Here is a 16,757-nt window from a genome sequence, read left to right on the forward strand (position 1 = left end):
GGGGGTTGGGGTCTCCGGGGCCGATTAAGGCCTTGGGAGGGCCAAATTAATTTTTTTCAACAAAAACAATTAGGGTGCAGGGCCTGGGGGATGGGGTCCTCAGGGCCAATAAATTAGAAAAAGAAGGGGGGCCACACAGCCCTCCTTCTTAAAAAAATAAAATAAATAAAAGACCGGCATTGTGCCGGAGGCCACACCCTCTCCTTGCAGCACTCTGCAAACGCGCCCCTTGGCCAGTTGTAAGTTGGGGAATTAATTCCCCTTCAATACTGAGGGTCCCTGAGCGCCAACTAGCACAACAGGTATCTCCAGTATGCGCCAGGGAGCTGCGTTGCAGACAGGTGTTCTGAGGCCACCCCCCTTTCTACACCTCTATGCAACGCAGCTCTGTGGCACTTACTGGAGGTACCTAGTGGGCTAGTTTGACCCTAGGGACCCTTAGGATTCAAGGGGACTTAATCTCTCAACTTAGAACGGCCACAGGGTGCGTTTACACAGGGGTGAAGGGAGGAGACGGGGCCTGAGGTGACGTGTGCAAACACACCCTGTGGCGCGTTTTAAGTTGGGGAAATAATTCCCTTTCAATCCTGAGGGACCCTGGGCACCAACTAGCCCACCAGGTGCTTCCAGTAAGCTCCACTGCTCTGCGTTGCAGAGAGGTGGTGCAGGCCGTGCCCCTTTTCACACCTCTCTGCAATGGCGCTTACTGGACGTACCCAGTGGGCTATTTTGCCCCTAGGGACCCTCAGGATTCAAGGGGACTTAACCTCCCAACTTAAAAAATGGCCACAGGGCGTGTTTACACAGTGGGGAAGGGAGGGGACGGGGCCTGAGGTGATGTGTGCAAACACGCCCTATAGCGCGTTTTAAGTTGGGGAAATAATTCCCCTTCAATCCTGAGGGCCCCTGGGGATTAACTAGCCCACCAGGTGCTTCCAGTAAGCGCCACTGAGCTGCATTGCAGAGAGGTGGTCCAGGCCGTGCCACTTTTTACACCTCTCTGCAACGCAGCTCTGTGGCGCTTACAGGAGGTACCTAGTGGTCTAGTTGGACCCTAGGGACCCTCAGCATTCAAATGAACTTAATCTCCCAACTTAAAACGGCCACAGGGCGTGTTTACACAGTGGGGAAGGGAGGGGAAGGGGCCTGAGGTGACGTGTGCAAACACACCCTGTAGCACGTTTTAAGAGGTAGTTTTAATCCCCTGCCCTATTATATACTAGGGGCTTACAGAGGAGGTCATGCTAATCACAGGGGGACCCCAGCGCATAGTGTTCCCTAGTGTATGTAGGTGTTTTCACTGTATTCTGAGTGTCTTTTAACAAAGCACTGGCTCTAGGACTGGTTAGTCAGACTCAGTTACCACCAGTATCGGTCTGAAAAAGTTGAGGGTACAGAATGATTTTGCAACAAGGCTTCTTTCTGCTCTTCTGTTTGTTTTTTCTGCACGTTATCCTTCTTCCTGCACTTTTCTTCGTCTTTGAGGACTTCTGTTGCTTCTTTCTGCATTTCTTTTTTTTTCTTTCTGTGCGTTTTTTCTTCATTCTTCACATGTCCTATCTCTGTAGGCATAGTTAGGAATTAGCATTTAAAAAACCTTAGAAATTCACTGAAAAAACCATAGGTTTCAGGGGCGTTATAGTTAGCTTAACTTTTCACTCGTACAAAACCATTGAAATTCCCCCATTATAGTTAGTTCAGCTAACTATAACTCGCGCGCCTGCAATGCACTTCTGATGACGTCACATATTACATCACTCATGACATGGTCAGTGACATCACTCATGACATCACTGATGACATCTCAAATGACATCACTGATGACATCACTGATGACATCATCCTTGTGATAGAGTGGCAGACCTCCTCTCCCCCTAATATAACCTTTGATACACACATTCAAAAATAGAAACTACAATTTTCAAAACAATGGACATACCAATACCAGTTACAACAACCTATTCAGTAATTCTAAGATCCACATACACATCCACTCATTCACTAACATTCCTATACAGTCACTCATACATGTACTCACTCATCATATGTACTCATACACCTACACATCCTGTTACACAACGCCACTCATCCATAGAGTTACTCACACACATAGTCACTTATGGTAATAATCAAACATCCATTTACTTGCATATACAGTTATACACACACCACCACACTTCTACAGAAACTTACACACACTTAATCTTTTAAACAATCACTTATATACCCCAATAGTCACATATACTAGTTTAAAACATATATAGTTACTCATAAAGATACTATTGAGACAGTCATTCACTCACTAACACACCCATGCACACACTCATCCACCCATACAGTCCTGCACACATGCTGTCTTCAACACATACAAACAGTGAGTCACTCATTCATGCACCTATGCACTGCGTAATACCCCCCACGAACCATACAGACACTCATATTGATACTCACCAACCTATGCAGCCACTTGTACACAAAGTGAGAGACTGATACAGATATTTACATATTTAAACATTACTAACTAAGCCATGTATTCACTAAGATACACTTAATCAGTCAGTTATACAATCAATTTTTCAAAAACAAATCATCCATTTAGACACTTATATACCCATTTATTCTTCCATCGACCTTGAGATATACATATATAAAACATATGTAATTTTTAGAAAAACACACATTCACTGGATGATGTCATCAGTGATGTCATTTGAGATGTCATCAGTGATGTCATGATTGATGTCACTGACCATGTCATGAGTGATGTAATATGTGACATCAGCAGTGCATTGCGGGCGCGCGAGTTATAGTTAGCTGAACTAACCATAACGGGGGAATTTCAATAGTTTTGTACGAGTGAAAAGTCCAACTAACTATAACGCCCCTGAAACCTATGGTTTTTCAGTGAATATATATATATTCTTGTTGATTTTATCCTACTTGTAAAAACACTGGGCCATATTCACGTCGGTAAATTTGATTGTAAAAATAAAAGTGAACGTACTAAACAAAAAAACAGAGTACATGTAACTACCAATCAATGGGTGGAAAAATAGGCATTCCAAGGTATGTTTAGCATTTTATGTTTGTGAACACCCACAAATATATGTTTGCTGAATTCACAAACTCCTCTCATTCTCATTTACGCCTAGGAAAAGGTAAGACATTTACTCCAGCCAAGAACTGGCACAAATCACTTTCCTTGCCTGGCTCAACACCACAGAAACATAGAAAGTTAGCACGACATCTGAAGACAATTAAAAAGAAGGGACTCTCCTTTGAAGTTTAGAGGGAAGGACCAGGCTAATATTGAAGTCAATGGTATGAGTCTCTCAGAGAGCTCTTTCACTAGAACACTTGAAGTCGCCATCTTGAAAAGCTAAAAAATGTAGCGTATGAGGATTGAGACAAGAGGGAGTGATGTTAGGTAATCTTAGCTTTAGCTTCTGGATATTTCTACCCCAGCTTTAAACGCTCTGCACAAGGGAGAGTCTTTTGAAAACACTCTGAAGCTGGACAACATTATCCTGGAAGAATGCCCAGATGGAAGAAAGAAGACACTTGGCTCCTTCTGGAGGGTACTCCAACTGCGAAGATTGGCAAAAGGACTTCTGAGCCCAAGTAGAAAAGATGATAAAAGGGGCTTCTAGCTTTAGCTGGAATTCTGGAACTAGGATTTAGATAGATAGATAGAAGTTTATTGTATAGTTGATAAAACCTTTACAAAAAGATACAAAGAAAATAACCAGCTCTACTGGGATTTGTTTCCAGGGATTTGGGGCCAGTGCTCCACAGTCTCTGGGGGACAGTTGCAGAATAGACCTGCTTGGGGGACCCTGGAAAATTCTAATGGATCTTAAGTTGTTATGATCCCAGCCACTGCATGGCCCTCTATGCATTTGTAATTTGGGTGGGCATTTTTCCATTTTTCTTACCCTTCCACTAGTTGCATGCTCACTCTGTGATATGGGTTGCTGTGTGTGCCTTCCCTGGTGGCATGGTGGGAACTATTGGCCTTAGCGGTCAGTTGACTAAACTCAACAGTCAATAGTCTGCTTGTTAAAAGTCCTTTAAAAGGCTCCAGAATCTTGGCAACAGTGAAAGGAGACCCCATTAATCACATTCACGGGGAGAAACTGTCAAGACTAATTGCTCTGCCCAATCTTGAACTGCTCCCACCACTGTTTCCTGCTTGGCCTCTTTGCCCCTCACTCACCTGCTTCCCTTTGCAGAGTCCCTTCTTCACGCTGTTTCGGCCATCATCAGTTCTCCACTTTAGGCAGCAGCTGCTCCCCAATCCTTTCCTGACCCAGTGACCACACCAACATCAGATTTTCTAGAAGAAGAAAAAGACAACAAAAGAAACAATCTGACATTAGGTATTTTTGCTAAAATACTGTTCTGGTTTCTTGTGCCCTCAGCTCAGTAGCAGTTGATTCTAAGAAACTAAATGACCTTTTGATTTTTGAAGCACACAATAGACTCTTGCACTGGCAGGGCTCTGCCAAGAATAAACCTCCCTGATATTAACATTTTGGTGTCCCCTAAGATTACATGTTGGGTGGATTCTGGCTTGACACATGGACTACAATTGGGACGCCTAGAATCAGTGCATGATAAGTGGGTGACCAGAGATTTCTTGTACTGCACTTGGGAGGCTAAGGGATACTTTTGTTGACATCCACCAGGCAAATCGATAAGAATCCATGCTACAACTTTACGATAACACACATCTTCTGACCGGAAATACAGAGCACTACTAGATGTCTGCTGAGGTATGAACACAGGACATACAAATAAGTTTTAATGATTCAGTTTAATAACTATATTGTGAGTTAAAACACTTTTCTTGCAATTTAAAGATACTCCTCTGATAAGGCATTCGCACAAGATGGGTAACAGGTCTTTTTGAGATCCCAGTTTAGCTGCCTTGGAGGAGCACCACAGCATCTTGTTTGTCTTTCTCAATCCCAACCCCCTTTTCCCTTGGGGCCTCAGACCGGTACAGTGTCAATTCCTGCCACCAGAGGTAGACCCTAGCAGGAATAAAGGGATCCAGCATTGCCCTATCAGAAGCACCTGGGATTCAGTTGAGTGGCTAATATCATTGGATGGAACCCACTTACTCTGAAAACAGTTACCCTGAAAGTAGCTAGGAAGCTGTGGGCCTATGACATGTTGGCAGGGAGGATACTGTGCCTGACGGTTACAGGGTGTTTCTGGTGGAGACCCAGGAATACAGAGCACATGACGTGGGCAAGGAGCTAAGGGGCAGGAGGCATATTCTGAGTTTTCCCACATCAGGAGAAACAATATTTGTTTTGAGCACAAAAAGCATATTAATACTACAAGGAGTAATATTAACTTTGTGTTGTTTGATTATAAATATAATACTCTTTATTGTGTATAGCACTAAAATCTTTTCTTTTTCTACTAAGTAAAGGTGAACAGTATACCGGAGATACAAAGTTAAACTGCACAAATGACAAAAAATAATATAAAATATATTTTCAAGCACAAATTCTCATACTGTTGTATAGTGAGATAGCCTGCAAAGATTTTCGGTTATTTAAAAAAAACATCAGATACTTGCATCAGATGACTTGCATTAGATGACTTGCAGTAAAGTGGGTCTTAGGCACTAGCAATAAAGTGTAAGTAGTTGACTGTAGGTGTAATGTTGTATGGTCTAGTAGCATTTGCAGTCAAAAAGATCTGCCTGGTGTTTGGATGCTTGGATGATACAATGCTAATTTGAGAGTTCATTGGCATATATAGAGCCAATCAAACCACAAAATTGGCAAATGCCGTAGAGATCATGATCCTCCTGAGGATCAATTGTATTCAGGGATTGTGGTGTTGCCCTCTACCATATTTTCAAACTACCCAGTGAGGGAATGGTCTCTGAGAAGAAGATTGCCTAGAGAGAGTGTGTGGGTCTCCCCATCATTTAATTGAATTGTTCAATGAAGCCCCTAGTACCCAGCATAATGAAACAAAAGAAAGGAAAAGAGGCGAGTGCTGCCAGGTGGGGCCCCCAGTTCACCGTGGACCATAGACTAACACAAGTCAATGCTGTCACATTCTAAATATCACCTCTTACCTGATGACAAATGAAACCATAGTTCTTGCTACACTTGGATTTAAGGATGGCTCTTAGGGAGGGCCAAAGCTGAGGGAGTAGCACATGTGTTTTCATAAAAAGTGGCAGTGGTGATCCTTGGAGAGCACTGGTCAAATCTCCACTCTATATTTTTGATGATGTGCCAACTCCCAGAGTTCTCATTGCTCCCCGAGCTCAATCCTGAACACAAGTTTTTCCATATACAGGAGGGCAACAATGTAATCCTATTTTTTCCTTTTTCTCTTCTAATGGCCATCAAGTTTAGTAGCTCTAATCACTCTTTTTTCCAATCATACATGCTCCGTTTTGGTTTTTACTCTAAAGTAAATCATCAAACTTTGTACGTTGTCTTAGGGCTCTTTCTTCAAATCAAAAACATCACTTTTTTAGTGCAGACTCAGCCAACGCATTTTATACTTTATAGGGACTTTATCAGGGCCTAAAACGATTTTATACATATACAATAATCAGTGCATTGTATAAATTAAAAGTTGTTTTACAATTTTTCCATTTTTCCATTTTTATATTATTTCTTACATGGTATTTTTTACTAGATATATATATATATATGTATATATATATATATATATATATATACATATATATATATTATCTACTGGCGGTCGCCAGTAGATAGTTATAGTTAGGACCGTGTTTCCATAGGAAATCCGCAACATTCTATTTGGAATAACTTTGGCGCCGGTTGACGAATCCTCGCGAAATTTTCAAAATAGGTGGGGCGCTCCGCTCCGCTCCTACCCTGAAATTCTCGGGGGGATTCGTCAAGCGGGGGCTGAGAAAAAAGGGGGTCCCAAAAAGCATTTTCCCCATGCAATTTTCCATAGGGACCTTTAGTCCAAGGTACAGCCCGAAAGGCTGAACAGAATTACTTGAAATTTAGCAGAGAAATAGTCCTCAGGTCAGGGAAGTGCCTTTTGCAGGTCTGGTGTCAATCTGTTCAGTAGTTCCTGAGAAAATCAAAAGTAAAATCATATATATATGTGGGCGGAGCCTAACCACACATCTCATCCTGAGATCTGATTGGCTGTCAGCACTTCATCCAAGAAGTGTTGGCTGCCATCTTGGGACCAATATACATGATAGCACCTCATTAAAAAGCATTGCAGTTAATAGACGGTTTTAAAACTTTAGTTACATTATAAATCATTTGTTGATGGTACCATACTCATTTTAGGAATTGTGGTATGTTCTAAGGTGATTTCACCATGTGAAAAAGCCTTCTGCTGGGATATCATGATGGAGAGAAAACTATTTTCTCATGCTTTTCCCACAGAGTTTTGGAAGGTGATCTATAAGCTAAACTGAGAGCTTATTTTCAGTAAATTCACATTATCTTTCTCAGTCATGTGAGAATGAAGTCTGACATTCTCAGTAAAACATGTGCATCCAACAAGGGCAGAGACTGTCAGTTGATTCCTTTGTGTTCTACTGCAGCTTCCCAGAGTGTTCCAAAGAACTATTAGAGCGCTAACAGTCCTACTTATGATAAACATATGGCACACCTGAAGCCATCTTGCTTGGAATAAAGTGGTAACTCTTAAAATATTTAATTTAAAAAGGAACACAATGAGGGGGTTCATTTTGCCATAGAAATTATGATTGATGCTGAAGAAAGAAAATGAGGGAACATTTTGAGTGACTTCTCAAATCCTCTTCTATTTCATTATAAAATTCTGACATGCAGACTGAAACATGCACTTTTAATACCAGGAGCAGACTTCCATGGTGAACAGTAGTTTTACTACAGTGATCTAATGAGCAACGAGAGTGCTAACATTCAGAATTTATGGCAAATGTGTGACATATCTGAATACCTTCATGATGGAATCAAAGTAAAAAACTGAAAGCATTTCCTACTGAAGAGGCTGCAGTACATGAGGAAATTAGGAAACTTCATAACAAATAAATCTCCCAAGATGGCCACCGGAGACAAAAGAGCCCAAATGTAGCCCAAAATCACCCAGATGTAGCCCAAATATAGCCCAATGACAGAAGTGTGCAAAACACTTATTATTTTGTGTTTTTGCAGTGTTATATAGTGCAGACTTGTCAGGTATTGGAGTGCTTTAAAAATGAGCATTGGTTACATCACACAAGAACAAATTCATTTTGGTTGTAGACATGGGGAGACTAAGTGATTTGACCAGAATCACAGAATGACGAGCTGAAGCAGAAACTCCAACCTGGTTCCCCAGTTGCAAAGTCTGCAGTTCTGGAAGTAACACCACATCCTCTCCCCTAAGTGCAACATTTAATCAAGTGGTCAACTGGATAAAAAACATAAAGATAACAAAGAATTTAAAAGTGCTTTGTCGCTATTTGAAAACTCAGAAAATATGTCCTTATTTTAGTCTTTTAGAGCACTAACCATAATTTTGATGCCAATAAGACCCTCTCATATATGTAATTTCTAAATGCTCTAGGTATTACAGTTTTGATTACATCAAGATGACGTCAGGCGGTCCACATTTTTGTAATGAATATAGAATGTTAGCAATCTAGTTGTTCATTAGGAAACTGTTGAGAGGCAGAGGCCAGGGGCACGGACTCTGAAAATTGAAGGCAGGTAGAAGGGTGCAAAGGCAACAATTTAACCACACTGAGCAGGCAGGAAGGGCCGTGGCAGCACAACAGACTATGGAGGGCAGTGGAAAGGGGGGCAGGGGCAACAAACCAACAATACAGGACTTGCAAGAGAGGCTGTGGCAATGTAATAGACCATTGTGGGCAGAAGGAAGAGGCAATGGTAGTACAACCATACATGCCAACAGACCCGATTCAGCATGGAAACGTCCAATGTTTTTAAGCTCAAATGGGCTTTATTGATCTGTCTCCTGTCTACAATCTCCTCTTTTTCAATGTAACTCAAAGGGGAAAATCAATACCCCAGTTTTTTTTCAAAATCTCCCTCTTACCAAGTTCAAAATGTTCGCAAGTATGGTACATTGGATCATGGAAGGAAATGGGGTAGGGACATGGACTTGGATAACAGAGGACAGGAGGGACATGGAGAGGTGCACAAAACTGACCCTGCAGGGCAGGCATCAGGTTTTACAGCAGCACAATACACCACACAGGGCATGCGGGACGGGAGTGCAGCACAACAATCAATAGAAAGCAAGAGGGAGGGGACAGGACCATGCACATGGACAACAGAGAACAGAGGGGCAAGAGGCAATGGTAGCTAGCTGACCATAATGGACAGACAGGAGAGAAAGCTGCAGCGTAACAGACCATAAAGGGCAGGAGGGACGGATCAGGGGCATTACAATGGAACAGACAAGCCAGGAGGGAGGGAGTAGGGGTCTGCACATGTAAACAGAGGGCTGGGGCCAAGGGGGCAGGGCAGGAGCGGCAAGATAGCCATGGAGGTCAGGCAGGATGGGCACTAGAAGCAAGACACACCATGAAGAGCAACACTGAGACTGTGATGGCATACACACAGACCATGGAGGGAAGGTGGGAGGGGGTCAGGGGCAGCTAACTGACCACACAGGGAAGGTGGGAGGGTCCATGGCAGCACAGAAGAACATGCATGGCAAGTGGGAGGGTTAGTGGCAGCACAATGGCTATGATGGGCAAGAAGGAGGGTGCAGGGGCATGCACAAAGGACCATGGAGGATAGAAGGGAGGGTCAGGACCTGTGCTCAGACAAAGTTCAGGGAAGAGGCCTCACAACAGACCGCACGGGGCAGGCAGGAGGAGCAGTTGCAGCACAATAGACCAGGGAGGGCAGAAGGGTGTGGCAGTACAATGGACCATGTAGGACAGGAGGAAGAGGATAGGGGCATGGCATGTGGACAGGCAGGGTGGAGGTGGCAGGGACAGGTTACAGTCATCTGAAAATGCTAGGCAGGTGGGAGCGGAGTGGCAGCTCAACAGAACACTCAGAGTAGATAGGAGTGGCAGGTCCATGGAACATGGTGGGCAAAAAGGATGGAGCAGGGGCATGCACAAAGACATCGGAGGACAGGGGGAAGGAGAATAGGGGCAGCAAGCTAAGCACAGAGTTTAAGCAGGAGGTCAATGATGGGGAATAGAATTGGGCAATGGAGGGCAGGAGGCGTGGACTGGTACATCATACTACATTGAGGGCAGTGGCAGCACATCAGACCATGCATGGCAGGAGGGAGGAGGCTAGTCCATGGATTCACACAACAGAGGATAGGGAGGAGGGGGATGGGACAGCAAGCTAACTGTTCAGAGAAGGCGGGTATTAGGAACTTTATTGTTTTTAAAACATGTGTCTGTGCGAACTACTTAAAATATGAACAAGTATGCAGCATAATCTCACTTTTATTCAGGAAGAAGAGGACGTTTGTGACTGTGACTCCGGGCTCACTTGGCAGAAACACCCCCTGACCCTCCACCCCCTATCGCAAAATGTAATGCCCGTGAAAAGGGTAGGTGGACGCAGTGTTATATAGAACATAGTCCTGAGAGCACGATTGAAAATGAAAACTAGATATAGTGTATGGTATAAATTATGCACCAAAAAGTGTGATATAAGATGAACCGGGCGTGAAATATAATATGCAATACATTGTGCGCAATTACAGATTCATTGGAGAGCGCGAGATAGCACAGGCACTAGCGTGTGCTATGCGTTATGCGCCTTGGAGTGTAATATGCACAGGGCAGTGTTGTGTAACCTGACTAGTCTCTAAAGTTGTAATATAAAATATGTGCTGGGGAGTGTAACGTTGCATATGCACTGTGACAAAGATATGGATCCCAGATTGTAATATGTATGGCATAGCACTGTGCGTTATAACATAGGCATCGAGGAAGGCACGTTAGATGGGGCAATATAACCCGTGCGAAGACAAGTGTGGCATGACATATTCACGGGGTGGTGTTACAGTGCACATGGGCTAGAGAGTGTCATAGCATATGCACTAGCTAGTGGAATACAACACAGAGGTGTGTGGCACTCAGCAGGCAATGGTGGGTATAACACAGCATTGGGCTCTGCCAGGAGCGCGCTGTGACTCTCAAGTGATGTTTGTCCCCTTTCCAGAGAGTAAAATAAAAAGTATTACTCATCCGTCGGTGGATGTGTGTTTTATTAACCGTGAGGGGGGTTTCTTGCATAGTTTGGTCGAATTTTTGTCGAATCCCCTTTGAATGGCTTGGTGTGCATGTGTATTAAATGTGCCCGTCAATAGCTACCCATGTTTGTATAAATAAACGACAAGGGTGTCTACCGGGATTAGGCACGGTAGGGCATCAGACATGTCAGAGCTTCACTAGTGGTGTAAATACATTCCACGTGGATTCATTGTATGCATAGTCGCCTTTTAATGAATATCACGCAAATCGTCATGGTGATAGATACGTACGGTTTGTCCAGCATGTCCTAGGTGTGTCTATAAATATATATTTTTTTTAAATAATAAAAAACAGTGGCCGCCCCTGGGGATTGGGGTCAAAAAAATATAATTAGGAGAAAGGCCCTGGGGGATGGGGTCATCAGGGCCAATAAATTAGAATAAGAAGGGGAACCACACAGCCCCCCTTCTTAAAAAACTTAAAATATATAAAAGACTGGCATTGTGCCGGAGGCCACGCCCCCTCCTTGCAGCACTCTGCAAACGCGCCCCCTGGCGAATTGTAAATTGGGGAATTAATTCCTCTTCAATACTGAGGGTCCCTGAGGGCCAACTAGCCCAACAGGCATCTCCAGTATGCACCAGGGAGCTGCGCTGCAGACAGGTGTTCTGAGGCCAAGCCCCTTTTTACACCTCTCTGCAACGCAGCTCTGTGGCGCTTACTGGAGGTACCTAGTGGTCTAGTTTGACCTTAGGGACCCTTAGGATTCAAGGGGACTTAATCTCTCAACTTAGAACAGCCACAGGGCGCGTTTACACAGTGGTGAAGGGAGGGGACGGGGCCTGAGGTGACGTGTGCAAACACGCACTATGGCACGTTTTAAATTGGGGATATAATTTCCCTTCAATACGGAGGGCCCCTGGGGGCTAACTAGCCCACCAAGTGCTTCCAGTAAGCGCCACTGAGCTGCATTACAGAGAGGTGGTCCAGGCCGTGCCACTTTTTACACCTCTCTGCAACGCAGCTCTGTGGCACTTACTGGAGGTACCTAGTGGGCTAGTTGGACCCTAGGGACCCTCAGGATTCAAATGAACTTAATCTCCCAACTAAAAACGGACACAGGGCGCGTTTACACAGTGGTGAAGGGAGGGGACGGGGCCTGAGTTAACGTGTGCAAAAACGCCCTGTGGCCTGTTTTAAGAGGTAGTTTTAATCCCCCTGCCCTAATATATACTAGGGGCTTACAGAGGAGGTCATGCTAATCACAGGGGGACCCCTACGCATAATATTCCCTAGTGTATGTAATTCTAATTCTAATTCTAATTTAAAATACTTGTAAAGCGCAGCATACACCTTGCGGTTTCTTGGCGCTGGGGAGATCGGCAACTGAGGTGAAAACAAGAAGACCAGGGAGAGAAGAAAGGGATATTTGAAGGGGATTAAATGGGGAAGGCTTGGCTAAAAAGGAACGTTTTCAGATCCCTGCGAAAGGGGAGATACTGGGTGGCAGACCGGAGGTGGTCAGGAAGTGAGTTCCAGAAGGTTGGAGCTAGGGTGGAGAAATTAGCCCCGCCCCACTTTTTGCGAGTGAAGCGAGGGATCTGAAGGAGGGACCTGGAGGAAGATCGAAGTTCTCTTGTGGGTAAATAGGACTTGATTAGTGAGGAGATGAAAGCAGGGGCGGAGCCCTGGCGGGCCTGGAAGACCATGCACCCGATCTTGAATAGGGCCCGTTCCTTAATGGGGAGCCAGTGAAGCTCTCTAAGAAGGGGGGTGGAGTGGTGATAACGAGGGAGGCCGTACACAAGCCGGGCTGCTTGATTCTGGACGGTCTGGAGTCTACGCAAACTGAAAGCGGGGATACCGTGATAAAGAGCTTTTGCGTAGTCCAATTTTGATATCACGAGTGCGGCCATAATGATCTTAAGTGCCTGGGGGGAAAAGAAGCGGGAGACAGTGCGGATAGTGCGAAGAGACAAGAAACAGGAGGACACCACAGAACTGATTTGTGAGTGGAGAGTGAGTTGGCTGTTTATTTTGACACCAAGTGTTTTGACCGTGGTGGAGGGGGTCGGTGCAAAGCCAAGAGAAGGGGGCCAGAAGAGAGAGTTCCAGGGACTGGATGGACCACCAGTGAGAACCAGCTCGGTTTAATCCGGGTTCAGCTTAAGGTGGTTGTGGTTCATCCAGTCACTGATGAGTGTCATGGTTGACTGGAAATTGGAGACCGAGAGAGGAGAAGGGGACAGATCAAAGATGAGCTGGAGGTCATCCGCGTAGTTATAGACGGTGACCTCCAGCTGCTGTAGTGCAAAGATGAGAGGAAAGATGTAAAGGTTGAAAAGTAAGGGGGAGAGCGAGGATCCCTGGGGAACACCGCAAGTGACAGGAAGGGGAGTGGCCGTGAAGTCGCCTAACCGGACCGCCTGAGTGCGTTCCCTCAGAAAGGAGGAGAGCCAGATCAGAGCTGATCCCCCGATACCGGCCGCCTTGACACGGGTGAGTAGGATGGTGTGGTCCACCGTGTCAGAGGCGGCGGAAAGATCAAGGAGGACCAGTGCCTGGTGTTTATTTTCGTCCATACCCTTTCTGAGTTTGTCCAAGACTGAGACCACGACTGACTCGGTCGAATGCCTGGGACGGAACCCGGCTTGGCGGGAAGCCAGTCCCCCATTTGCCTCCACATGGGCGCTGAGCACCGCGGTAACATGGCGTTCCATCACCTTGCCCAGGAAGGGTAGCAGGGAGATGGGGCGATAGTTAGCCGAGGTAGAAGAGTCAGCGCCAGCTTTCTTCAGGATGGGCACTATGGTAGCTGCTTTAAGCGAATAGGGCACTACGCCCTGTGCCAGGGAGCTGTTGAGGAAGGCAATGGGGGGGTCAGGGCAGCTGGAGTATATTTGCTGCAGGACTCGTGCTGGGCAGACGTCCGCGGGAGATCCCGACTTCACTTTAGGGAGTATCTCCAGAAAAGAGTCCTGCGTGAGGGGGGGGATAGAGGTAAGAAGGTGGGGGAGGGGAGGGGGGCAGGATCAACGAATGCAGAGGAGGGTGGAGGGATATTAAGCTTGATGGTTGCTATTTTATCTAAGAAATAGGTATTAAGCTGGTCGCAGAGAAGTTGGGAGGGAGGAATGATGGGCGAGGTTCGGTCTGAGAATGCCAGGTCATTCACTATCCCGAAGATTACCCTGGGTTTGTTTTCGGCAGAAGTAATTTTGGACGAAAAGTAGGCGGACTTAGCAGCCAGGATTGCTGTTTTGTATTTGTCCAGAGCTGATGAGAAGTGGGTTTTTAATAGAGGATCGTAATTTTTCCTCCATTGCCTTTCTGCCTGTCGGGCGCTCAGTTTGAGAGCTTTTAGGTGGTCGTTGAACCATCTATTAGAGTCCTTTGGTCGGCGGACGGAGATGCGGCGTAGGGGCGCCGCAGAGTCGCAGCCATCCGCCAGCCAGGTGTTAATGGCCTTGGCTTGAGAGGTAGATGTTAAGCCAGTAAGAGTAGGAGTAGAGTCGCGGAGCATGGAGGTCAAGGAGGGGTAATCCAATCTATTCCAGTTCCGTGCCCAGGTGTTTTTGGCATACGGAATTTTAGGCATCACGTTGCGGGGAATAGAGAAGGAAATGAGGGCATGGTCGGACCAAGGGCACGGCGAGACAGTGGCCGAGGCCACGGGGAGGTTGAGGGACCAGACCTGGTCCAATGTGTGTCCATGGGAGTGAGTGGGGACGGATATGTGCGACACGAAATTAAGGGTTGATAGGCAATGTGTAAACTCTTTTGAGGCTGAGCACTCGTGTGGGTCAGAGGGCCAGTAATTAAAGTCCCCTAGCACCAAAACCGAGGCGTAGTTGACCGCCAAGTTGGCCAATAGGTCTTGAAAGGCCGGCAAAAATGCAGGCGAGGGCTGGGGAGGCCGGTACATTAATAGGCAGGTAATAGGGGGGGAAAATGAAAGAGAGCGGGCCACCAGGAAGTCAGCAGGGGGAATGGGAGGTGAGGGAAGTGGTTGGAAGTTCAGCTCCGACCGAGCGATCAGGGCAACCCCACCGCCTACCTTGCCCGCCGGCCGGTCGGCTCGAAGGGCCACATAGGAGGAGGGTAGGGTGGCCAGGAGAACGGGGAGGGAGGTGTCACAGTACCAAGTTTCGGTCAGGAGCAGTAGGTCCGGTTTCTCAGAATCGAGTAAGACGAACAACTCATGGTGGTGCTTGACCGCTGACCTGGTATTGAGTAAAAAGACAGACAGTGCCGGCGAGCAGGGGGGGAGGTCAGGAGGAAGGGGGCAGGGTAACGGGGGAGCGTGTAACGGGGGATGAGGAGCTATGGGGAAAGTGGGGGCAAGGCCTAAAGAGGTGTAGGTGTTTTCACTGTATTCTAAGTGTCTTTTAACATAGCACTGGCTCTAGGACTGGTTAGTCAGACTCAGTTACCACCAGTATCCGTCTGTCAAAGTTGAGGGTACAGGATGATTTTGCAACAAGGCTTCTTTCTGCTCTTCTTTTTGTTCTTTCTGCACGTTATCCTTCTTCCTGCACTTTTCTTTGTCTTTGAGGACTTCTGTTGCTTCTTTCTGCACTTCTTTTTTTTCTTTCTGTGCATTTTTTCTTCTTTCTTCACATGTCCTATCTCTGTAGGCATAGTTAGAAATTAGCATTTAAAAAACCTTTGAAATTCACAGAAAAAACCATAGGTTTCAGGCACGTTATAGTTAGGAATTAGCATTTAAAAAACCTCAGAAATTCATTGAAAAAACCATAGGTTTCAGGGGTGTTATAGTTAGCTGGACTTTTCACTTGTACAAAACCATTGAAATTCCCCCGTTATAGTTAGTTCAGCTAACTATAACTCGCGCGCCCGCAATGCACTGCTGATGACGTCACATATTACATCACTCATGACATCACTGATGACATCTCAAATGACATCACTCATGACAGATTTACGACTACTAACTTTACGTCCGCACTCGGGCCGGAAATTCCGTCCTGGAGGCGGAGCTTACGGCCTGGAGGCAGGGCTTCCGGGCCGGAGGCGGGGCTTCCGGGCCGGAGGCGGAGCTTCCGGCTCGGAGGTGGGGATTCCGGCCAGTGGCGGAGATTTAGCCATAGCCAAAATCTCCACCTCTGGGCCGGAAGCTCCGCCTCCGGCCCGGAAGCCCCGCCTCCGGCCCGGAAGCTCCGCCTCCGGGCCAGAAGCTCCGCCTCCAGGCCGGAATTTCCGGCCCCAGTGCGGACGTAAAGTTAGTAGTCGTAAATCCATTCTGTGAATAGCAAAAGTATTAAGTTTATTCTGTGAATCGCAAAAGTAGTAAGTTCATTCTGTGAATACCAGAAGTAGTAAGTGCATTCTGTGAATACCAAAATGGTACTAAGTTTAGGATTTTGTCTTAAGTTTGTTCTGTGAATCGGGCCCATATACTTTAGGGTCTCACCTTTCTCCCCTTGCTACCCTCCTTCTCTTGCTGTCGTATGCAACGTGCCGTGGGTTGCCATATTGACACACAATCACTCGAAATACTTGGGATCTGTTAACATTATTTATTTGATGTTTATACCTT

The sequence above is a fragment of the Triturus cristatus genome, chromosome 2_2, assembly GCF_964204655.1.
Source record: "Triturus cristatus chromosome 2_2, aTriCri1.1, whole genome shotgun sequence".
NCBI lineage: Eukaryota > Metazoa > Chordata > Amphibia > Caudata > Salamandridae > Triturus > Triturus cristatus.